General features: G+C 28.4%; 2 protein-coding genes across 10 annotated transcripts in view; one reads left to right on the top strand and one right to left on the bottom strand.

Annotated features, from left to right (window-relative positions):
- Positions 1-26,393, top strand: part of LOC129908915 (ras-related protein Ral-a) — a 154,982-nt gene that overhangs the window by 75,666 nt on the left and 52,923 nt on the right. Inside the window, exon 1 of one of the 8 annotated variants that reach the window (XR_008771369.1) lies at positions 23,638-23,652. The exons of the other annotated variants lie outside the window; for them this stretch is intronic. The gene's annotated coding sequence lies outside the window, so the exon portion shown is untranslated. Of the gene's footprint in view, positions 1-23,637; positions 23,653-26,393 lie in introns of those variants that run through there. 8 annotated transcript variants of the gene reach the window in all.
- The window catches only part of LOC129908914 (uncharacterized), an 86,568-nt gene that overhangs the window by 39,095 nt on the left and 21,080 nt on the right, over positions 1-26,393 (bottom strand). The window contains exon 1 of one of the 2 annotated variants that reach the window (XM_055985749.1): positions 10,355-10,873. The exons of the other annotated variant lie outside the window; for it this stretch is intronic. The gene's annotated coding sequence lies outside the window, so the exon portion shown is untranslated. Of the gene's footprint in view, positions 1-10,354; positions 10,874-26,393 lie in introns of those variants that run through there. 2 annotated transcript variants of the gene reach the window in all.

Below are 26,393 nucleotides of genomic sequence, written 5' to 3'. Positions count from 1 at the left end.
AATTGAAGAAATGTAAGCGGTTTATTTGTGTATTAGTTCTGAACATCGTTATTGGAGTTCAAATATGTAGTATTCTATTTAGGAATATATTTTAACGGAATAGTGTTTAGCAAAATAAAAGCAAATTGTAAGTGAAAAAGGGACACAGACATTAAATCTTCAGTTTTTAGTTTAAAGTTAAATGTTTAAAAATCATAAACCTAATACTAAACATAGATATGAACATACGAGTATACATAATTTTGTTGTTATGAACCGCCCGTATTTTAATGTAGTTTAAATCAAATACCTATGACTTTTTACAGATGAAAGGCGATTAGAGTTGGGTGAACGAAACAGTTAACAGCTTAGCAGAGACTTAGAAAAATAGATATTAGTTGTCTGTAAAGTCGGTTTTCGGACGATAATTTTACTTGATAACGTCAAAAAAAAAACCGATTTCTGTAGCTGAAAACTTATTTTACAGTTTTCTCGTTGTATTCTGTAACCTTTCGGTATAGGAACTAACATTTTTTTTATAGTTCTGTTGCAGCTGTTGTGATTTTTTATTAGTCTTCATAAAAATTATTGGTTCTTTTCTATCACAAGAAAAGTTTCTACGGTTTTGTGTCATTTGCTCATATTTATCAACGAGAACATATATATAAAAAATTGTATTTATACAAAAAAAATTTATTTATCAAAACTTTCAGCGCTGTTTTTCCGTGTGAACAAGAGAATTAGTTTGTCTGCGCAAAAATAAACTTTTTTGTTTCCAAAAGAACACCTTTCTTTTAAAAACGACAAAAAGGTGAGATAACCATAAAGCTAATATTGTCACATTTATCTCATCATTAGGGTGGTCCAAAAAATTAAAAATTTTTCCACTTATTTATAAAATTAAAGTTTTTTGAAGTGAAAACTTTTGGAAACAAGATGAAACGAAAAAGCGACACGAAAAATCAATTGATCATAACTTTTTTGTTTTAATAGATAGATGAATGAAATTTATTGTCAGATAGGTATAATTAAATAAATTATGATTGTGCAAAATTTCAATTAATTTCATATTCAAAATTCTGAGATAATGGTGAAAAGACACGTTATATCTTTTTATCTAGAGCACATAACAAATTTATTTAACGCATGCTGATAGTATTACCTTTCATTTAATATATCACACATAACGGTACGTGCTCTACAAGTTATATAATCTTTAATTGAAAAACTTGAAAAATACTTCAAAACACCTGTGAAGATTGGTTGCCGATGACCAGCCAGCAGTAGAGGAAGTACCGTAATCTCAGTTTGAAATTTCGACATGGTTGGCTTTAAAAAATTCTTACTTTTTTTGTAGGCATGGTAGAAATATAATTGAAGCGTCATATAAAAGGTGAAATAATAATGATACAAAATTTATTATAGGTTGTCTTTTAAAAAATGGATTTAATGGCGTTAGAAGAGAAAAGAGATTGATTGTTTTGCTTTTTTTATGAAAACTAATTGGGTTAAAAAAATGCTAGCTCTTTTTGTAGATGTTGTATAGACATGGGCGATATAAATATTTTGAGCTGAAACAATAAGCTTTCAGATGGTATAAAATTTATTGTAGGTTGTCATATAAAAAAAGTGATGGAATAAAAAAAAGTTATATTTTTTCGATTTTTTTTAAATGATTTTTAAGGTTTCACTTCAACCACGTGGGAATTGCACACATGATTTGTTTTTTTTTTTTTTTATTTAAAGTATATGGTTTTTTAACTTCACCCAGTATGGTGTTTTTCCAGTAATTTCATGAGAGAAAGTTGGCTTTTCATACTAAAATCCATTAGAAGAAAAGTAACAGATAATGAACATTGTTAAAGAGTTAATAACTAAGCCTAAATAATTAAGCTTTGTTATGGGAAGCCGCACATTCAAAACGCTCTCCTGAAAAGTTGAAAAAAGTAACTTCTGCTGTTATATCTTCCTGCCACAAATATGGTTTTATCGACAGCATGATTATTTTGTCTTGTCATTTTTTGCATTGAAATATACCTATACAATCTTTAAAATGAAGTCACTTTAAAAAGTTGTACAACTTCCTGTTCGATATTTTTTGTTTCCAAGCATCCATTGAAAAGTACTAAACCATATTTCTTGCAAATGTATAAACCTTCAATATTCTTGAAATAAAACACTAAGAAAGTCAAATCTAATCAGCATAATATGTAGCATACGAGAACGACACAAAAAGGATCAATCAATTATTGTGATGATATCAAATGAGCATAAATTTGCTCATATCAAAGACGTATACACGTACATGTGATGGAATTGAAATAATTTTTCTTGTGCATTGTTTATAATGTTATCAATTAATCAACGCGAACGTGATACTTGATATGAGTACAAAGTCTAAACACGAACAAGAAAATTAACCCATGACATACACAAATTCACAACAGAAAAACCTATAGATTAAAATGGTACACTTATTTCGGATAGGCGAATTTCATGGCAATTTTTTTTAAATATTCTTAACTTATTTATAGACAAATATTAACATAGATACATAAATGTTTACATCTAATATTTCGTATCAAATGTAAGTCTTCATGGGAGCTCCCTGCAGTCAAAAAGTGTTTTTTTTTAGCTAAAAGCGCAAATTAATTGACAGGGTTTATCTAACTTAACAATTTTCCTTGATTAGTCTAGTTTAAAAGCAAAATAAAACATGCAAGAAGTTCATGTAAAACCATGTTCTTATCGTTAACACATAAACAAATCATGAACACATTTAACATTAGAAATTGAATAAATATATAATTGACTTCTAATCACAAACAAATCATTATAAATTTATGGTACTGGTATAGAACACTATATTCAAAATCATAGCTATGCCAAGTTTTAAACTTTTTTTGTTCATTTGGGGGAAAAAACTTGATTTCAGGAAAAATCCAAAAAATGCAGTTAAAAAAGTATGAGCAAATAAGATAATATTCAAATTAATTTATTCCCTACGAACTGTATGTATTCATTCATTTTCAATTTGTAGTCAATTTCTAACGACTTCAACTTCCTCAACAACCAAGCATTATGATTAGTTTTTTGTTTTGTTTTATTCTTTTAAACGGGCAATGGGCCAATAAGAAACCAATGCCGAAATATAGTGCCAAATATGCACATAGCATAAAATTAAGTCGTTAACGAACAGGAACCCTCTAGATCAAATGATTTACGCCAACATTAAGGTTTTTGCTCCTTGTGTGTCTAAATTTAATAACAAGTCGTTTCTTTAAACAAATTCAACACTGTTTAAGGCTCAAAGAGCATATAACGTTACATTTTTTAGATGGATCTTATCGTTTAAGTATTGGCGTACAGGCACATTGTATACCTTTAACATGACTGTCGCAATTTGTTTTTTTTTTTTTTTTTGCAGAAGCTACACAACCTGCGATTATCAAATAAAGTGCTTAGAAGATGAAAGTGCTAAGTAGCTGAATTGCATGTGGCAGTGGACATTTTGTGGTGTTTTTTTTTTTTTTAAGTTATAGTTCTTTTCCGGCATTTATAGTGAAAACTTACATTTTGACTAGGTTTTTGAAGTGATAGTTCTTTTCCGGCATTTGTACTTAGTGAAAACATACATTTTGAGAAAAATGTCAAAGTGATTAATTAGTTTGTTACTATGTGTAAAACTTCAATCACGTGTCCAAGTGTACACGCACTCCCTTTTTTATTTGTAGGATCTTTCGGTGTCAGCGCTAAATAATAATTTAATATTTTCAAATAGTAGGTAAGTGTCAATTTTTTACTTCAAAAACATATCCATACTCTGTTGGCACAGCTTAGCTTTGTAAAAATCGAAATTTGAGTGGATTAATAAAATAGATGAACAAAATCTTAGATGTTAGGCTTTGGAGTTGATAAAATGACAAATGGTCATTTTTTAAAGCAGGAATTGTTCTTGCACTTTGAGCTGTTACAGTAAAATATTTTGTTAACTGTTTTGTTTCATAGAAAAATCAAATAATTTGAATGTTGTCTTTTTTATCGAAAATAAATTCACATAAAATAAGCATAATTTCAAAGTATACCTATACAAATCGGTCGAATAATCAATAAAATTGTTGGCTCTATATCCCCTGGAAGAAGTCAAAAAAGCTTTTTCATCTCCATGAATTTGGAAATGAAATATAATTTAATGATATATGGTTATTTAGAGAGGGAACAAGAAAAAAAATATTTCCTTTTGGCTTTGACTTGCAATTTCTTTGACTACTCAATTCGGCAATTAAAACACCATCATCAATCCTCTTTTAGTCTGCAATGCTAACAACATATAGCATTATGTGTATGGATACTTAGATATTATATATATTTATGATATAGTAAGGGTCAATTGAGCTCCAAGGTAGGTGTGAGTGAAAGTTTTTCTATAATGTTTACTCATTGTCAAGTTATTATTCTACTGCTGTCCTTGTCGTATCCTTAATATACTTACTACCTTACCTGTGGCTATTTAGGAATTTGGAACACGTATTTGTAAGGTAAACTTTCTAAACAAAATATAATATCACATTTTCTTCCCTCAAGTTTCAGCAAAAGCAATTGTGCTTAAGACATCCTACTACTTACATATAGTATACACAAATACATCCACATATACTTAACCTATTACCAACACAGTAATTTGATGTCATTCTTCAAGGATTCAAGTTAAAAATCCTCTGAATTATATGCTTTTAAATCCTTGTGAGTAATACTTTCAACGATATGTAATCAAAATTCATGAGCCCAATGGAAAATTTAAAGAAAAACTTTTTTAATAGTGCTCTACTTTTCATAATGAATTATGACAGGGAGGAGCAAGTTAACAAGCAGAGAAATAAAGCTGCGGAAAAGAACTACGTCTCGACTGCATTCGTTAAGGAAAATCTCTCTGCACAAAGCTATTTTTCTCTCACACTATTCCTTTATTTATGTTAGATATATACCTTCATAGAATATATACACATTTTTTTTTTTTCCTAAATGCAAAAGAAATATTTGCAAAGTTTGAGCCAAGAGAAAAAAAATATATATAAAGCTAGAAAAATTTAAAAGTTTCTTAAAAGTTAGGAACGGGGTTCCTTAAACTTTCCAAATGCCACTTTATCCTTGAGTCTTCCAAGTGTCTACAACGAATATGCATTCTCCTGTTTCTTGTTATTATTTTCTTTAAATTTCCCATAAAATGTTAAGCTTGTGTGCTATACCTACTCGTATCTTTGCTAAAGGATTTATATTATTATTTTTCTTTCTCAAGAATCACTACCACGAAGTACCAACATCCAACATCCAACACACTTGAACCGTTCAATCTTTAAGTGGTATTGGCTTATTTCGTTGCTCCTTATTAAACTTATATGCGATATCCTGAAGATAAGGCACGAGTACAAATTTCGCAGGTGGTTTCTGTTGTGGGTTAGGAATGAGAATTGTGTTTCTACAACAATGTGTGACACACAATAGTCTTTTTTGAAGGTAAAACGCTGTTAGTTGTGTTTCAATTTTTCACAGCCAGCGTAAACAACACAATAAATTGTTAAATCAGATGACACTTATTCTCCACACGGAAATTGCGACGACTAAACTTTGAATTTTATTGACCACCAAGTTCCGCCTGGAGAGAAATGCTTGTGCACAATTTTGGCATCAACAACTACCAGGAAGTATAAGTTTTATAAAGTATCCGTTATTCTTCCAAAATATTTCATGCTGTATGCACAATATGTATATAGTCCTTGTATACTTGTTGATTAAAATAGGGTACTGTTCTTTATCTACACTATACCCTGCAACGTTGCCATAATTATATTTTGTGCTCACCTTTTTTAGTTTGTTTATTCTAATTAAGAGGCAGCATATCCTTTCAAACGAAAATCCTTGCGTGCAATGCAAAAACAGTTTGAAGAATATAAATAATGGTTTTGTTTACCAACAACGACATGGAAAAAGTCAAAAGGAAAAGAAAGTACCTACACAATTGGGCCCTCCATCATATATGTGCCTTACATAAATTCTTTTTAAGGACGATGCAATATAAAATTTAATTGTTTGCAGCGAGTGCAAAAAAATTAACCTTATTTTAGTGAGGTCACTCAAGTTGGAGCTTGAATGAGTTCTTATAAAAACTTTTAGAATTATGTGTATCATCGCATACCTACCTACACAATTTATTTTTGTTTTTTATATTATTTCAGCTTCAGAGCTAAGGAAGTCAGAACCTTTTAGATTTTTATTTGAATGTTTGTAAAATATGGTTCACGAAACTCAAAAGCAGGCTAAAAAATGAAAGAATTTGATTGGTTAGTTTGGTTTTAAGTCAAAATATAAATATGTTTAGTTTAGAACTTAAAGAATTTTAAGTTAGTTTTTATGCAAAAATATAAATTATAATTATTATAATTATGTAGTAAAAAACTGCAAACTTTAGTTATGAAAAAAAAAATACATATAAGGATAATTCTATGAAAACTTGTTAAATTTTAAATAAAAGTTTTATTTAAAAACTCATGGGGGTCATTCCGTAATTTTTAAAACGATAATCGAATAGACGATAATAGTTTCACAGTTTGAGAATCTTTAAAGCAATTTTAAATCATTCCTGATTCAATATTTTCAAAACAGTTTATATAAATAAAAGTTTTCATATCCTTAGAAGTCGCATTAGTCTAGGTGAGCTAGTAGTTGCGTCTTAATCGGGTAGCCGAGGTTCGCCTCCCGAAAATGAAATTTTTTTTTTCTGTAGGTCAATAATCGTCAATAAATAAACGATAGCTAAATAGGTCTCGTTTAAGGGAGAATTTATTTGTTTTCGGGTGCAATATTGGATTTTATAAAAGTGTTAGGAATTTATTCCAATCACCGATCAAATTTCAAACTCTACAAACCAAAACAAATGACTAATTCCTACAAATAACAATAATTAAATTAAATTATTTAAAAATGTTTAACTACCACTATACGCATTTTCCAAAATTGTATTCAAAGTAAGTAAGTTTTAACTTTTGGGTCATTAAAAAATTCATATCCGTTCAGCTATAGCAAAATGTTTCGACGCAATTATCTTCAAAAATGAAAATTTTCAAATATTACTTAAGATACGCATAACAAGGCAACTTAGAGATAAATCAAATTCTTGGTTTTTTTTTCTTGGTCTCTTCCAACGCATATATAAGTGCACATGAATATTTTGATCTCATTTAAACTTTTATGAATGTGTATTATTATAAATTATATTATAATTGTCACAGATATGTTCAATATATGTTCGCCTATCCATTCAAAAACGAATAAATTTTTGCTAAAACGAGACCTTCTTCTTCTTCTTCTTCCTTTTTCTCGGCGCTGTTATGATCTCGATGTCGAGGGGATCATAACCTTCCCACGTTACTGCTTCACACTAGTGATCCGCCTGTGGGGTTCGCCGGGTTGACCTCAGAAATCGGCGGCAAGCCTCCCGGTTTTGTATTGTTCCGTTTCTGAGGCCAACTGAATGCTGGTGTTTTTGTATTTGCTTGTACCAGGAGTTTAGGCCTACCTTTCTTTTTATTTAAAACGAGACCTATTTAGCTATAGTTTATTTATTGACGATTATTGGCCTAGGTACAGAAAAATAAAAACTATTTCAATATCGGGATGCGAACCTCGGCTACCCGATTAAGAGGCAACTACTAGCTCACCTAGACTAATGCGATTTCTAAGGATATAAAAACTTTTATTTATATAAACTGTTTTCAAAGTATTGATATCTCAGGCATGATTTAAAATAGCTTTAAAGATTCTCAAACTGTGAAATGATTATAGTCTATTCGATAATCGTTTTCATAATTACGGAATGACCCCCCAGTACTTCAAAGGCGGACCAATTCTTATATATATATTTTTTTTTTGTCAATTTATATTTCTTAAATGGAAACCTCGTGCGGAAACTAAACGAGATATCTATATAGACTAGATACCTTAAAATTCTTTAAGAAATAAAATTGCATATACTTGGTTTGATAAAATATTTAAAAAGATGTTTTTGCAATTTGTATGTTACTTTTTATGTTTTTATTAAATTACTGATAAGATTAGGTACATTAAAAATGTTTTTTATGAATTTGTACAAAAAAAAAACTTTAATAATTTAAGCAATCTTTTCCATAAAGGCAAGAACGTGTGACCCAGCTGTGCATTTTATTTTAAATTTATTACTTAAGCAACGACAACTGCATTCACTCAAGTAGCACAAAAGTCTAAAATACACCAAAATATTTGGTGTATTTTTTGCACTTTCGTGATATATATACATTTTGAATATAAAAAATACACCATTTTCTCGTATATAATAAACTCCGGTGGTTAAAAAAATATACCGATTTTTGGTGTATAAATGGCGCTAGTGGTATATTAAATGATCTGGTTTTTGGTGAAAATTATCCCTTTGAAATTGAAAAATACACAATAAATCTATGGATAAAATACACCATTTAAATTATTCTGATTTAAAATTTGAGCCAAAGTTTATTTTTTACCTCAAACAGTTTGATGAATTCTATTTCACACCATTTCTTATAAAATGGTGTACTTCCTACACCAAAGAGAGTGTACAAAATATACCGTTTTGGTTGATTTCAGAATCGAATAATTTTATGCACCATTAACGGTATATTATAAAAACAACTGAATATAGGTGTATTTTTTGCCCGGAATCTTAAAAAAATGTTGAAATTTTTTACAGAAAAGACAGTGGTATAATTTTTATACCAATAGTTTTGAGAAATACACCATATTTTTTCAATTTCCTCAATTTTACACCAAAATTAATGAATTGACACCAATTTATATAGCAGTGTGCTACTTAAGCAGTTATCCTTAGACATGGAACAATTTAAAACCGGGGGGCCTGCCCATCTGAGATCATATGACTGTGGTTGATAATGAAGAAGAAGACGTTTTTTTTATAAAAACGCATCAGTCACTATGGCGTATACGCAACTAAATTAGAATTGTCTGTGTTTGCTTGAGATATACAAAGACTATATTTACCATACCCGTGTAAAAAAAGTTTTCAAAATTTAAGCAGTTTGAACTCTAAAATCAAGTTTTTGCGATTCAGTTTTTTTTTTCAAAAAAAAAAAACTAAAGTTCTATTTTTAAGAATTTATTTTTAGAAATATTAAAACAAGATTTTAAAATATACCACTGACCCGTTTTCAAACAATTGATTTTTCAAAAAAAAAAATCTAAATGCAGATTTATACTCAAAAATAAAATTAATATGGCAGTATAAAATAAAAACAAATAATGTTTGTTTTCAGAACTACTGTGGTCAGCAGAAACTCCTTTTTAAAACTCCTAAATAAAAATTAGTAAATCACCAAAGAAACTTTTAATTGAGTTGAGTTGGAAATAAGTACACAAGCATACAACTTTCGCCAAAAATAAATTAATAAAACACCCCCATACCATACAAGAGTTATTATAAGCATACCTTCTTAGTACATTCTTTGAAGCATTTCATAACACAGTCATAAATATCTAGACAAAGAATTTCAGCACATTTTCATAATAATATTCTATAGTCCTAGTCAAGAAATCAAATTCACAGTGTGCCTTGGTGTTCGTCCTGAACCTGCCTTAAGAAAACTTTAATTATGCTATAAAAAGTGAGATTGGACCACAAAAATTCCTTGCGTACACATGGTTATGTATCTATCACACAAACGATTAACATTATCTCACAACGTGAACACTATTTCAAGTCTGTCAAACTTGAGCATTTTAAGTGGAAAACTTAAATTGAAAAATCAAAAGCGGTGTGTTTTAAAATAGAAATTTAGACAATGTAATAACATAGTCAGAAATTTAATGCATTCATTCAAAGAAATGATGTTTTCACATTTTTAAGTTATTTAAAAGAAGCGTTTAAAAAAAATATGTATTTAAAGCGCACTACATCGGTATGCCAAAAATTAATATGGAATGCTTTTCAATGAGTGCCTACATTTTTAAACGCAATAAAAGTAGTATATCGTAGTGTATATGTACCTATACAAGCCCGTGGTGATCCAGACTTTATTTGTAGCAGTTAAAGCCAAACAAATATTTATAGAATGCCGAAAAAACAACGTTTTTATTGATAAATGCCTTATTTCTAATTACAAATTCGCAAGAGAGTCATGAAAAGCTTTCTGTTGATACAATAGATAATATTGTTCGTTAATATTAGATTTCATAAAGTCTAATTCTCAGAAGGATACCTATCTATGGACCAAAACATATTTTGCAACAACAAAAAAATGAAACCACAAAACTAGTCTTAAATATAATGTATTAAAAACAATTTAAAACTTACCAAAATTAGAAACATAAATTCGGGTAAACTGGTGCAAACTGTTGCCATAAATTGCATACGCATAAATTAAGAGAAATAATATTTTTAAGCAAATGCCACGTAAAATGAAAACAAAACATTCCCACCGAACTATAACAGGTGAGATTCTTTAGGATGTTGCAGATATCTAATGCATAGTTTTGTGGGTGCGTCCATACGTTCGTGGTTTAGTATTGCAGCTTAATTTTCAATTTTCTCGTTCCCAGAAAAAGCATTACACAAGGAGACATGGAACTTTTTAGGTTGGTGGCTTTGTAGTTCTTTTTAGTTTTTTACTTTAGAATGTAACATGAAGCACTTTAGCAGCTGCAACATATTTTTTTCTGAGTCTAATTTACATTTGCTCGTTGGTTGACGTTGAAAAAACATTGTTTTAGACTGTGCGCTTTTTTATGAGACAGATTTTCTTGGTTGGGTTTGTCCTTTAAATTTCGTGAATAACTGCAGCAGGAACCTTTCATAAAAGTGTACATTATGTAGGTACACACGAACATAATTGTTTATTAAACTCAAAAAAAGTACATGATATTTTACTATCATAATCAAATGAGGTAGTGCCAAGCCTTGTCCGCAATTTTGGTACTATATGGAGCATTTGGAATTTTGACAAAGTATAGAATCTTATAAAATTGAGATTTTAGAGGAAAGATACGTGACGTAGGTATCTTTAATTTTTTTGACCGAACAGTAAAAAATTATATCATTCATTATTATCATTTTAAATGCCAAAAGCCAATTTACGAAATATTTAATATTTTAAGTATACCAAAATAAAATGCACCCAAACATATTGTTTTGTTTGTATTTGTAATGCCTACAAGATAAATTTATTACATACGAATGATTTAGACAAGAAGAAAAACATATCATTATCCGCACGATATATTAAAGTTCAGATTTGAAACAAACAAATTGATTGCTTGAAATATCGGAATAATATTGAAGGAAAACAAACAAACATCTTAATATATTAATCCATCCATTCTTTCGATAGCATAGCAATATAAAACTATATATTTGTGTGTGAGTTGTGTAGAATTTGTCAACACCATAGCATCCTGTACATGTGCTCTGCTCGATTCTATATTATCAATCATAATGCTGAAGCTGATAGTATAGGCCGGTGCGTATCCTTTGAGACATAGAGAAAGGGATCACTTCATCAATTTAACAACCATGAAGAGAAACTTTTACTACCCCAGTAAAATCCAAACAAAAGACGTTATCCAAAGGCCTCCGTTTGCAATTTTCATTATTTTATTAGGTCATTACATTTCGGCAACTACCAACTCCAATACTGTATTATCTTATGTCTCTTTTTTGCATCTCTGTCTGCCGCAATAACATCAAACAAAGGAACCCTCTTTTGAGAAAACAATTTGGCAAATAATAAGGGTGGTTTGGGTGGGTGCTTAGTTGTCCATGGCATTTTAGTATTTTTCCCACAATTTCATCATAGATAGGAGAGTATTTTTACTGTTTACCACATAAATGGTCAAGTATGTTTGTCTGTAGATTTTGATTGTAGTTAATTTGGAGGCAAGATTGTAGAGGTCAATGTTATTTTTTATTCCGTCTTTTTTTCCATGGGTACGAACGTGTACTCAACACAGAGGGTATATTTATCGTCCTTTTTAATACTAATATAAGAGGGTGGTTTATCTTTTAAAATTTCCTATATTTAAGTAAAAAGTTTCCTTATCTTTCATGTTTCTTTTATAATTCAATATACCAAAACGTATACATTTTTGATAATAATTTGGGTTCTTGTTAGATATTTATAATGTTTACATTATGAAAAAAATATGTCTTATCGGTATAAGCATACATTTATTTAATGTGTGGGGTATAATTAAACAGGGTGAGCAGAATAACATGTAAGGTACATATGAATGAATGAAAAAGAAAACGTATGGAGTAAGTTATCGAAAGGGTACATTTTGAAAGATAAATAATAAACTATATCTGCAATTGATTTGCACGAATTTTATCTCAAAGTTGAATGTCTTGGAATTAATTTATAAAATGAAATATTTAATTAAAAAGAAAGTCTGAGCTTGATTTTTAAAATAAAACTACTCTCAGTACCTTTTCATTAATGTTAATCTGAAAACCTTCCGTCTAAAACACATGATTCGCGAACATGAACTTGATCATGAAATTTGTGTGTTCCGATTTGAATCGTATTAACTCAAAGTGGGAAAAAAATGAAAATAATAATGAACCACAATTAAACGATTACAAAATATTGTAGCTAATATATGTGATAATTAACTCATTTTAAACCCTCTGTCAGCACACGGGTGCGAATTTGGCAGGACAAAAATGAAAAGTGGTCACAGAAAAGTGTCTTTATATGGGTGAAAATACATTTTTTTGAATTGTGAATACAGTATTCGATTTCCTCGGAAAATTCTACATCAATTTCATATATGATTCTCCATCAAATAGTGGGACCGAGTTCTAGCGCCATGAAAAAAGAGGTGTGTCTACAGAGGTTTAAGTATGAAAAAAAAATGGAAAATTGCTAGTTTTCATTTAAGAAATTCATATTTTTTAGAAAGAATATACAAAATGTGACTTATTCCACTTTAAAATAAAATTATTTACTCACTTATAAAAATGAAGGCGTGAATAAACGTATTTGCATCTTCTTATTGCTTTCTCTTGGGCTTATAAATAAAAATACTTAGACTATTATTCCTTTCTTCGTGACCTTTGTTAAATAACTTAACTTGATTTTTTGTGTAGGCTATAGGTCGTTTTTGATATTTAATTATTTTTCGTCGACGTTTCAAGTGTGAATACACTCTTCTTCAGGACTATAATAATAAAATAATTCTAAAAAAATTATAATATATTTATAATAGATACTTATCTTAAACTTTTCTTTTCTTAAATTCTTTGTTATGGTTCTCAGTAAGTTTTTTAGATTTCTTAAATCGCTCAAATATTTTAAAATTCAATAAAAATGTCTTGAAAAAGACGTTTGTAATCATTGAATTTTCAAAATATAAAAATTTTTTATTCATTGATAAGAAATTCAAAAAAATTTTTTCGTTATCAAATTTAAGTGAAATTAAGTTGATTATAAAATTCACCTTGAGAAATAGTTCCTTTTAACAAACTGACTATAAATACTACTAAGCCCTTCACAATCCGATCTCCTATTTACCTACAGTATTGTCTGTATCTAAAATATGTAGCATTTCTAAAACCATTCTTTTATTAAAATGCTTCTCTGTTTGTAAAATATCTACATTGTTATAATCTGGCCTATGTCCCTCATCTACACAATGTAAAGCTAGAGCAGTTTTTTGTGAATGTCCGTTGTTAATATCCGATCTATGACCAGCTATGCGATTTTTGAGCTTCTGCATGGAAGTACCTACATAAACTAATGGACAATTGTTTGCTCCATCACCTAAACATTTTATTTTATAAACTATATTTGATTTATCATTTTTTGAAAGTTCACTTTTTAAATTCGAAAAAAGTGAATTTCTTAAAACATTTACTGACTTAAAAGCTAAACGAACACTATCTTTGTTTCTAATAGGAGCATCTAAAATTCGATTCGAAAGATTAGGAATGTACAAACAACTTCTGTAAGAAAACTGCGTTCTATTATTCACTAAATTTGGTTGAACTAATGGGTTAAAATATTGGTTCAATAATGTTTTTATTATACCTATGGGAAAAGAATTTGAAAGCAGAGTATCCATGATTCTACTAATGTTATTCCGACGAAAGGCAATGTCACTAATATCTAATACTCTGCTAATAAAATTTTTGGCTGTATTAACAATAATCTGTTTTGGCTGTTTTGAATTATAATTAATAAGTCGACCTGATGATGTTGCTTTCTTATACCAATCAAATATCAAATGGTTATTTTTCCTTATAACGAGCACGTCAAGGTATGGAAGTTTTCCATTATTTTCATATTCAACTGTAAACTGAATTTTTGGATGAAAACCATTCAATGCATCTAGAATTGAATTGACATGACTAGATTTAAGTATAACAAAAATGTCATCCACATATTTTGTAATAATTTTAGGTTTATAAGGAATATTATCAAAGACGTTATCCAATAGAGCTTCCATTACAATATCTGCCAAAATTGATAATATTCCTTATAAACCTAAAATTATTACAAAATATGTGGATGACATTTTTGTTATACTTAAATCTAGTCATGTCAATTCAATTCTAGATGCATTGAATGGTTTTCATCCAAAAATTCAGTTTACAGTTGAATATGAAAATAATGGAAAACTTCCATACCTTGACGTGCTCGTTATAAGGAAAAATAACCATTTGATATTTGATTGGTATAAGAAAGCAACATCATCAGGTCGACTTATTAATTATAATTCAAAACAGCCAAAACAGATTATTGTTAATACAGCCAAAAATTTTATTAGCAGAGTATTAGATATTAGTGACATTGCCTTTCGTCGGAATAACATTAGTAGAATCATGGATACTCTGCTTTCAAATTCTTTTCCCATAGGTATAATAAAAACATTATTGAACCAATATTTTAACCCATTAGTTCAACCAAATTTAGTGAATAATAGAACGCAGTTTTCTTACAGAAGTTGTTTGTACATTCCTAATCTTTCGAATCGAATTTTAGATGCTCCTATTAGAAACAAAGATAGTGTTCGTTTAGCTTTTAAGTCAGTAAATGTTTTAAGAAATTCACTTTTTTCGAATTTAAAAAGTGAACTTTCAAAAAATGATAAATCAAATATAGTTTATAAAATAAAATGTTTAGGTGATGGAGCAAACAATTGTCCATTAGTTTATGTAGGTACTTCCATGCAGAAGCTCAAAAATCGCATAGCTGGTCATAGATCGGATATTAACAACGGACATTCACAAAAAACTGCTCTAGCTTTACATTGTGTAGATGAGGGACATAGGCCAGATTATAACAATGTATAGATATTTTACAAACAGAGAAGCATTTTAATAAAAGAATGGTTTTAGAAATGCTACATATTTTAGATACAGACAATACTGTAAATAGGAGATCGGATTGTGAAGGGCTTAGTAGTATTTATAGTCAGTTTGTTAAAAGGAACTATTTCTCAAGGTGAATTTTATAATCAACTTAATTTCACTTAAATTTGATAACGAAAAAATTTTTTTGAATTTCTTATCAATGAATAAAAAATTTTTATATTTTGAAAATTCAATGATTACAAACGTCTTTTTCAAGACATTTTTATTGAATTTTAAAATATTTGAGCGATTTAAGAAATCTAAAAAACTTACTGAGAACCATAACAAAGAATTTAAGAAAAGAAAAGTTTAAGATAAGTATCTATTATAAATATATTATAATTTTTTTAGAATTATTTTATTATTATAGTCCTGAAGAAGAGTGTATTCACACTTGAAACGTCGACGAAAAATAATTAAATATCAAAAACGACCTATAGCCTACACAAAAAATCAAGTTAAGTTAAAAATACTTAGTTTAAAAAACTTAAATTATTGACAGAAATACACTTAACTGATGAATATAATTTAATAATTTAACAGTGCTTTGAGCTTGAGTTAATAAAAATTCTCTAGGGGTGTTCTTTTGCCAAAGCATGTCAGGTTGACCTTGAAATATTTATGGATCCTTGAGCAACTCTTGAAATTTTTTTCCCAATAGCCTTAGTAAAACCAAGGCAGTCAAAATTTATGCTAGATATCAATTGACAGTACCTAAATATTGCAATTAATTTTTTTTTATCAAAAAAAAAAATATTAACCTTTACACTTGAGCATCAAACAAAGAAAGAAGATAAATGACATGAAAATCACATCGAGTAGTCTTGTTGCCTTCCCATCAAAAACCATTTTATTTGTTTTAAATGGTTTAAATTGTTAAATGGTTTATATTGTTAAATTGTTTCGAAAAATATGACGATTGCTTCATGTGTCAAATCATAATTTTACAAAAATATAAGAATATAATAAATATAATATAAAAATAAATATAAAAATATAATAAATTGTTATATTTATAAAACAAATCAAATTTCTGACAAAAATAATAGTAGAGTAACTAAAGCAAATTGTTAGGGAACCCGGCCGAACAGCTCTGATTTTGACGATTTTTTTTTTTCAAACGTAGGTAATTAAAAATACTTTAAAGTCTTTAGATTAAAAATTGCCGATGTTGCCGTATTGTTTTTTTAAATTAAAATTAAATTTTTTTTGAACAAAACCATTTTTTTTTTTTTTTGCTTAAATTTCATAAAACAAATGATAGCAAAAGATTCTCTAGGTAATTTAAGGAAAAAAATATAAGGTAGTAAGGGACAATCTTCCATCGTTTAAGCGATAAATGCAATTTTCTCACAATCTGACTTCAAACACAAAACAAATATTTTGAAAACAACGGCAACACCTACAGTATTTAAAAAAAAAAAAAACATTTTTAAAAAAGCCAGAAGCTCATTCTTATCTATTAAATTTAGATCCACTAAATTTAATTAAGAGTTTTTGAAAAAATGGTCCTCAAACTCAGAATTATAAATAAAATGTTGTTAAAAAAATTTAAAATGACTTTTTTCCAAACTTTTTCTAATAAAATATGAATTTATTTTTAAAAAAATTTTGGTCATAAATACTGTCAGTTAAATTTCGAAGCAGAAAAGGTAATATATATCACACTTTTGAAAAAAAAATTAAAAATTACTTCAATTTCAATGGGTTTTTTGATAAAAACTGAATTTTTGCATTGAAATAATTGATTTTCTCAAAGATTTTGGCAAATAAGAACTTTGAACTTTTGCTATTTAACTTTCAACAATAAGGGTTATTAAATGAATACAAAATAATTGTATATTTAGATGTTGAACTTAAAAAAAAATAAGTTACATTTTTTTTTTCAAAACTTCTATAAAAAAAGTTCTTCGAAAATGAAATACTTTTTAATTTTTTTTAACCGTAATACATATTGACATTTCTTTTTATAATTTCAAATCAGATTTATTGGCAAAAAAAATTGAAAAAAATGCATTTAATATTACGAAAAAGTTTTAAAAACGACATGTTAAAATTTTTTCAATAATTTTTTTTTTTTTTCAAAAATCAGAGTTCAGTTACCTACCATTCTTTCAAAAGCCCTTAATTCAATTAACTTAATTTTAATTTTACAAATATGACTAAGCTTATAGCTTTTTAAAAATGTATATTTAAATATTGTAGTTGTTGCCGTTCTGTTGAAATATTTTTTTTTTGTGTTTGAAGTCAATTAACAAGAAAATTGCATCTATCGCTTGAACGATGGAAGATTGTCCCTCACTTATATTTATATTTTTTTTCCTTGAATTTCCTGGACAATCTTTTGGCATCGATTAATTTATGAAATTTAAGAAAAATTTTTGAAAACAAAATTTTCAATTAAATTTAAAAAATCAAAACGGCAACACCGGCAATTTTTAATCTATAGACTTTAAAGTATTTTTAATTACCGACGTTTGAAAAAATAGATCATCAAAATCTAAGCTTTTCGGTCGGGTTCCCTAATATTGCCAATTTTTTAGCTTTAGTTACTCCACTATAAGTTTATTAAAAATTTTGTTTTTTTTTTTCCATTTTCGAAATATTTTTACCAAAATTCAATTTATTTTTAATTCTTTTTTAGTATTCCCGTACAAAATTCAGGTAAATTGAAAATTTAATGCAGTTAAATAATAACTTTTCGCAACTTTTTTAATTATGAAAATGTTTCAATTCTTGTATAAAGAATTAATTACTAATTATTAGCTTTCCAAAACACTAAAATGGCAAGGACCGGGAAATGTAGGTAACTTCATTCAAAAATAAAATAAAAAAAAAAAAACAAATTGCTTCAAAAGTTGTAACAAAAATAACTGAGTGTATTAGAAATAAAAATATCTTTTCATTCAGTCATAAATTCCGTTTTATATGCTTTTGTTAAATGTATATTCAGAGGGGGAGCCTTCGTTGTAATCCAGATCATAAAATAACCGCACGTTGCCGCAGCCAATTTACAATTTTTTTCCTAAGCAGGGTGTTTTTGTATTAACGTTAATATCAGTGATAGTGGTTTAGTCAGTAAAACATGTTTATATATACATATCTACTCCTTAGGGCTGTAAATGAACTGCGGACATATTTGCAAGCTGGATAAGTTTTGTTGGGATAAGAAATTATTATCGGGAACTAATTCTGTGAATACGAATTTCACTTCGAGAAATGAATTTATGTCTTTAATTGTTTTTATCTTGGTACGATTTGGTTGTCATAGAATAAATATTTTGAAGGCTATTATTTATGTAGGTATTATATTTTTTGAGCCTTGTAAAAGATTCATAAGTTTTTTTAAACTGACAGAAGAACTAAGTACTTTTTGAAATTTAAAAAGAGATTTAAAGAATAACACTTTTTTAAATGAAACATGAAAACCCTTACCTCAACACGAGGATTTGAAAAGATGGCTAAAAATTTTGTTAATAGAACAACGAAAGAAAAAAATAGACACACAATACTTAAAAAAAAAAAAACAATTAAATGCTAATTATTAAGTTTAAGGTGGTTTCAAATTAAAATTTTGACAGTTTTTTTTTTTCTACAAAATTTTATTTAAGCTGCAGTGGTTTCCAAGTCTTGGACTATAATAAATACTTTTTTGTGTAGAAGCTACAGTTTTTTTTTAACCTTTAGTCGTTTTTATCACTTGAAGTGCGCAAAATTTTTCTTCAAAAAAAAAATTAAAAATGAAAAAAAATATGAAAACTTTTTTAAAATAAAAATTCCAAGAGATAGAAATTTATTTTGAAGCAATTGAAGTATCTGTAGAAAACAAGGTTTAAATGTTTTCGTTTGTATCCTTGAAAACCTGGTTACAGTTGTGTTAGCAAAATTCAGCATCGAAGAATGCACTAATCATATACAGTATACGTATACAATACATACATACTATATACAGGGTATTCCAAAAGAATTGGTCCAAACGGAATATGCTGAGATAGACCAACTTAAAGGCTCTCAGAATTTGTTAACTTTTCCATCCCAAATCCTTACGGTTTTCGATTGAATGAAGCTTTGGTGAAATTTCGAACAATCCCTACTTTGAAACAGTATTTTACTTCCTTTATCCGTAATTGATTTTTTTCTTTTTAATACTTTTATTTAAACATTGTTGAATAGTTTGAACCCTTATACTTTTTGAAGACTGCCATAACAGGGAAAGTTTTTAAATTAATAAACAAGTGTCAAACCATACAAAAACTGGATTTCTATAATAATGTTAAGTCCACTTATGCTGTTGTATCATGAGCCATTTTGTAGCTTTAGATTTATTTATAGAATTCTTGTTTCCCGCTGTTATACCAATGTCCAAATCTGCGTGGATGTTACCCCTTTCACTTAATCGAAGCATATTTCGCTGGATCTCAGCATGTATTCTCGTCAATCAACTAAAGTAACATGGTAACAATTTCTGTCAAAAAAATTCTGTTAAAGTAAACCAAATTTGACAGATCCTTGGCCATATTGAGATTATATCCTGTTCTGTAATCTTCAATCTCATTAACTCCTGAACTCTTTCATAATATCGCATAGGTGTTCCATAAATTTTCTCAAACAAGCATTTATATATGTTTAATACCTGCAAGGCCCATCATAAGTGGGTTTTGGAATTCACGCAACATGAATGAAATTCAAATCGACGTAAGCACGGCACATTAAGGACCAAGATAATTAACAATCTTCTTATGACAACGAAGAGCTATACATAATTCATTTACCTTACAAACTCGTAGAAGAAAAGCAGTTTAAAGAGCAAACAAACATGTAGGTGAGTCGAATTCATTAGCACAAAACAATAATCTACTGTTGTGTATTAAACAACAAGGTTTGCAATTGTTATTTATATCTCACTTAACCTTAATGGCAAAACAAATGAATTATTTTTTCCCATACACAAGTGTGTATGAAAGATACGAATACGAATAGGAACAGGACTATATCGCTATACTATTATGATGATAATTCCGTATGTAGTGATATGTTGGGTGGGGTGGTGTAGGGTGGTGGGTATATTGGATGGCAAAGTATATACATGTGTGTATATATAATAGTAGAAGAAATAAAGAAGAACCGAAGCGCGGCAAGGAATACCGTTTAATCGCACATTTATATGTATCTATGTATGATACAAAAAGTTTATTTTTTAAACCAGAAAACGAAGAAAGGACTTTTTGTATGCTCTTTTATTGTGCAGGCTTTTCTGATTCTGATTGTGGCAACAACAGCTTTGAAAATATACACGAAATGTTATACGGTAACGCCACGGTATAGTTGTTACAAGCTCTAGGTATCACTTGCAGAGTCTGGACTGAAGTGTTAATGGCTTTTGGCGTTGCGATTAAAATTCTCATACACGAAGTATACTCTGTGTTTTTTATCTTGAATGTTGGATGCCACGAAGGCGCAACCCGTTTAACTAAAGTAGAGTAATTTTCTACTTGAGCAAGCAAGAAATGAATACCTATGTACATTGAATTGATTTTGTATGGGGACGAAGACCTAGGGTACTTTATCATTATAAAGAGAAATGGAAGACATTTCATGCAAAACGGAGCATGCTAAATACCATCACATATAACTGTTGTTTGTAAGGATATACAATATATCTACGTGTAATGTAGTGTAACATTTACAAAAACCTTAGTTTCATACCCTTATATGTATGTATAAGAGGAGCACATACGAGTAGGTTCTATGTACGAACAGGTGAAAACTGTTGATTATGGAGTTAACCTCGTCGAATAGCCACAGATGCCATTCAACGCTTACATGGTTCTTAGTTAAGAACCATATTGCTTTTGGCTAGAACACAATTATTTCAAGCGTTTCTTTCGTTTCGTTTTGTTTTATTTGTTTTTTATTTTTTTTTTTTTTTCTAAGAAAAGGGGTTCTTTAGAAATCACATAGAATCAGCACTACGTGCCTGCGGTTAGTTTATTATTTTTTTTTTTTTTTGTATTTTACATAATTTCTCGAGATCTAAATCGACACGGGAACTTAATACATATTTAAAATTAATTGCAGTCCCTACCTTCTATAAAAAAAAGAAATAAATAAAAAGTGTTAAAAAACCTAGAAAAATATTATTTCGAGAACGGTTTGTCATAGTGTATATACATATTTGTCATACATAGTGTATATGTAATATGTATGAAATGTCAGTGGCTTGAAATTAAATGCTTGACTGGATCGCGGGTACTTACTTGCAATTACAATTCAAGGCTGTGAAGCAATAGTTTAAAAATTAAAAAAACAACTAATTCTGTTTGTAAGATAAGTGCAATTTTTTAAAGTTAAGCTACATTACTACTGCTTCTACTTCGAATAATATTTTGAGAACCTGGCAATAGTGCATTGAATAAGTGGTCAATACTGACGTCTCAAAGAGTTGGGTTTTTAATTCCACAGTACAACAACCTGTAAGATTTTATGAGAAATTAATCAGTGTAAAGTTTAAAAATTTGTTTGCATAGGTAATTGTATTAGTTACCTATGCTTACAAAAACATCTATTCATACTTGACCTACACTTCTACTGTTTTGTTCTTTTAAACGATTTTTTTCCTTTACTTCCTAATTGAAATAAACAATTAAGCATCCATACAAAATATGAATGAAAATTCAATTTTGCAAGCTTTTCAAATCCTAATTTTATATAAATCCATTCCCATATGCAGTATACCTATAAATTCAGAGGTTTTGTCATTTTACAAAAGCTTACTTTATTTTATTTTGAGTGCTATTAATTCAATTTTTACAATTTGATATGGATGTCAATCTTAATGACAGCTTTCAAGTGCACCCTTAAAATGACGAATGCTAGGAGTGTCCTGTCTAAAATGGATTTCCTGACAAAAAAAAGAACAAAAAAGTGCATCACTCAATGCATACAGATTAGGATTACTTTATATGTGGTAATGTACAATGTACGTCAAATATTTTAGAAATTGAAATGACATAGGAATAGAAACCCCGCTGTGTTTAACATTGTGGCAAGTCACACAAGATTTCATATATATACGAGAAGAGAAAATTAAATTTACGTACAAGTTTAAAATTTCAAATTGCAACCCATTGAAAACAATTCCAAGCAAATATTTACTCAGTCTGTTCACATATATTTACTTTATGTGCAATTTGGAGAATTTCTGGTTGCGGATTTAACTATGTATGTATAGCTATGTATTGTACATGCTGGGTATATACAATGTATATTATACATAGATATATTTGCTTTTGTAGTGTCAAAAACTTCAAGGAAAAGAAGAGTGCCAATGAAATGCATTTCCTCGCAAAATAGCCTGTTCCAAAAGTGTGAATGTTCTAAGTTCCTTAACTGAAATCCAAAATCAATACTTTTATCACTGCACTTGTACAATAGGTACCTTTATCCTACAGTCATACATATCCATTTATATACATATATAGATGTATATATTAAGCTAGATGGAGTGTATGGTGTGCCATTGTCAGAGAGAATTATAGCTCGAATCCCTGTGACGTTGTATCAAAACTTCTGAGATTACCTACTTAACGAAACGTTATGAAATATACCTTTATATGAAAATTTTGTGAATATATACATCACTTATTTTTGATCAAAGATATATATGCACTCCCTTAATTTAAGTTGCAAATATTTCTCTATTTTTTTACGATCTGAACTAGATATTAAAATGCTTCGCAGAAAATATATATAAGTATATACCTAATGTGTTACTTTTTTAATTATTTGTTCTAATTTGTAAAATGCCAAAATCATCAAACAGTTGTCTTAAAAAGTAATATTATTTATTTTCATTCGCTCTGATGTGCAACCTTTGTCGCTTTGTGTGTTCAACTACAATTTTATGAGGGTAGATGTTTTTTTTTTTATGCATTTAACCTTCGCTCCTTTATTGCAATATCTACTGTTGCTAATAAAAAAAAAATGATTTATTTCTGTATCTGCGAAAAACTGTTTATTTACTTACTGTTATAGATATGTAAATATAAATTATTTTTTAGTAGGGTGACTTTAAAAAATGCAATATTTAGCTATTATTTCAAATATTTTAGCTATATTCACTGCAGTTTAAATCTGATCAATATTTCTTCGAGGAAGATTTCAGTAGCAAACGCGTCGGTCGCTTCTGCGGTGCATCATCCTTTGTCTCATCTGAGAAAAGAACGATTATACTGAGATACAAGGTAATAATAGTTTTTTTCTATAGAATAAATAAGATGTGATAAATTTGAGCATAATCAATTTAAAATTGCTAATTGAATCGTCAATTGTAAGAACAGAAAAAATCCACTTGAAAAACTGTTGGGAAAACGCAAAAAAAATGAATCGAGTTCTTTTTTTTGCTTTGTTCTGTTTATTTGGTCAGTTTTGCTCTAATTGAATTAAATTTTGACACAATACTCTTAACATACTATGCATTCCGACAAAAAATACAAAAATTAAATACCTTAAATACAGAATAAATCTTGCACTTACATTTTTTTTTCAAACTTATGAGATTTTTCGCCCGCTGTAACTTCGAAAGCATAAATATTTTAAAAAGTCGAATAGGTAACTCAAAAACTTGACTTGAGAAAGAAGTTCTAAGAGACAGGAAATTTTTTGTGCTAAAAGGAATGTTGTTCAATCAACATGCACATTCTGAGACTATTGGATAAGGTTTCGGCGTTAAGAAAAAAAATTATAAAGATATGAATACACTCTCTTGCTAGAGTGTTCTTAAAACTAGAATTGAGTTGAGGAGTTTTTTTCGCATCGATTAAAAATATAAGTACATCCAAATGAAACTTCAAAAGCTTTAATAATTTTAATTGCGTTTGCAATATCAGATGGAATCAAGAACAAATATTGTCCAAAGATCAATTGAGGAGCATTGTATTTTATTGGTATTTGTACTTTGATTTGACTGATTTGCTTTTCTGTTTCTTTTTTTTTTTTTATTGTTTTCTGTCGAAACTATATGAATTCTTATAAATATAACAAAAAGCTCAGTTTCATACTATTCTATATATTTTTCTATATATTTTTCTATTATTAAATTAAAAACATTAATAAAAAAGTGAATAGATAAAAATACAAAATCTAAACTAAAACATCTAAATTATCTTATCAAATATATCTGTACTACCTAAAGTATTATTAATACATCTTGCACAAAACTAGATAGAAAAAATAGAAACAAAGGAAGGAAAAGAATATTTGTTGTTGGAAGGTGTTCTTTGAATCATTAGATCCCATGGATAAAATCCAATAGAAATTAAATAAATACATGTAGCATTTAATATATTATGATTATTTTTATTGCTGAACCTTGATATTAATTATATTATATTTTCCGAACGTTAACTAGATTCCCTAGTTATAAAACAAAAAATTAAGTTTTCTTTTAAAATCTGGTTTATTGTGTTCAAATATTTTTGAGATTTTATATTGCATTTTCTTTATTATTGTAAAACTTCTATTTTAGCTTTTCAAGTAAAATTTATTTTGTTTTTTTTCCTACAAAGCATAACCTTCATTAATTAAGTGGAAAATAGAAGAATCATTTTTGTATTTTCTGATAAAAATAATCAAAACATCACAATGTTCATTTAATAAATAATGACATTTAAACAAGAAACTAAGCAGATCTATGAAATAATATTAAGGTGGTATATACGAGTGCACCATCGTAGATTTTCTTAAAACAAGATATCTTTCTTCTTTCGTATTTGAAATGTCATCTTTTCAGTCAAATGCAAAGCAAGTAAACATTATCTTTATCTCCTTTTGATTCGATGTTATTTTTGCAGACAATCTTCAGTTTTGCCCCACGTCATATAAACAAAATATAAAGGCTTGTCCTAGAATACTTATCCAGGATTTCTTTGTGCTTGCTTCCAAGGAGATATGTCTTGTCAACAGGAAAACGAGCTCACTGATGAATAAAATATTCAAAGTGTTTCGCGTTTTTTAAGACATTTTTTTTCAGAATCTCATAGAAATTTTGCTTATTTTTTCATTAAACTAAGATTACCTATCTCTACTTTCCTTTATTTGTTGTACATACATATATAATACATTTGAAATACATAACTATAACCTCTATGTATGATTTACAAAAAAAAAAGAAACTGTTATCTCAAGGAGGATTTTTATTTTATTAAAAAATAAAGGTAAGCAGGAATTAGAAAATGTTTTTTTTTGCGTTTTCTATCTTTCATACAAAAAACACAATTTTTCAAGTTTTTTTTTTCAATTCAATTTGACAAAAATAGTGCATACCTATTTGCAATCCATAAGGCGTCAATTTGAATAGTTTAACATATACAAGATTTTGTTGCACCAAAAATAATATAACAAGTACAACAAGTTGTTATATGATTTTTGGTTGCACGTTTGTACTTGCTTTCGTAGTTTACTTAGGATAATTACGGTTTGTACTGCATTTAAGGTTAAAAAAAAGCTAAGTACCTACCTATACTTCTTTATCAGGTCAAGTTTTTGAGTTATTCGACTTTTTAAAATATAATATTTCTAGAAAAATGGCTAGAGTCAAAATCTACCCACCTTTGATTAAAGTATAAAATACTCTTATTTTGTAATTTTTGTATATTAATTTATATATAGAATAGATAGATGTTTATTACCATTATTGTAAGAACAGAATGAATGCACTTTTTTCCGAAAATTACTTGAAAATTAAATGAAAATGGCATCTTCAGACGTAGACACATACATATGTATATTTAGTCCAAAAAAAAAAAAAAAACAAAAAAAAAATATTTAAGCGTTCGAAGTTACAGCGGGTGAAAAATCTCAAAAAAAAGTCACTGTGGCGTATGAGTACTTTTTTTATAAATATTTTTATACGTTGTATATTCATTTCTAAAGGGGAATATTTCATATATGTATGTGTACGTTATTATGTAAGTGAAGAAGAAAA

Source organism: Episyrphus balteatus, chromosome 2 (assembly GCF_945859705.1).
Source record: "Episyrphus balteatus chromosome 2, idEpiBalt1.1, whole genome shotgun sequence".
In the NCBI taxonomy this organism is placed as follows: Eukaryota; Metazoa; Arthropoda; class Insecta; order Diptera; family Syrphidae; genus Episyrphus; species Episyrphus balteatus.
This window is presented reverse-complemented; position numbering and strand designations above follow the sequence as displayed.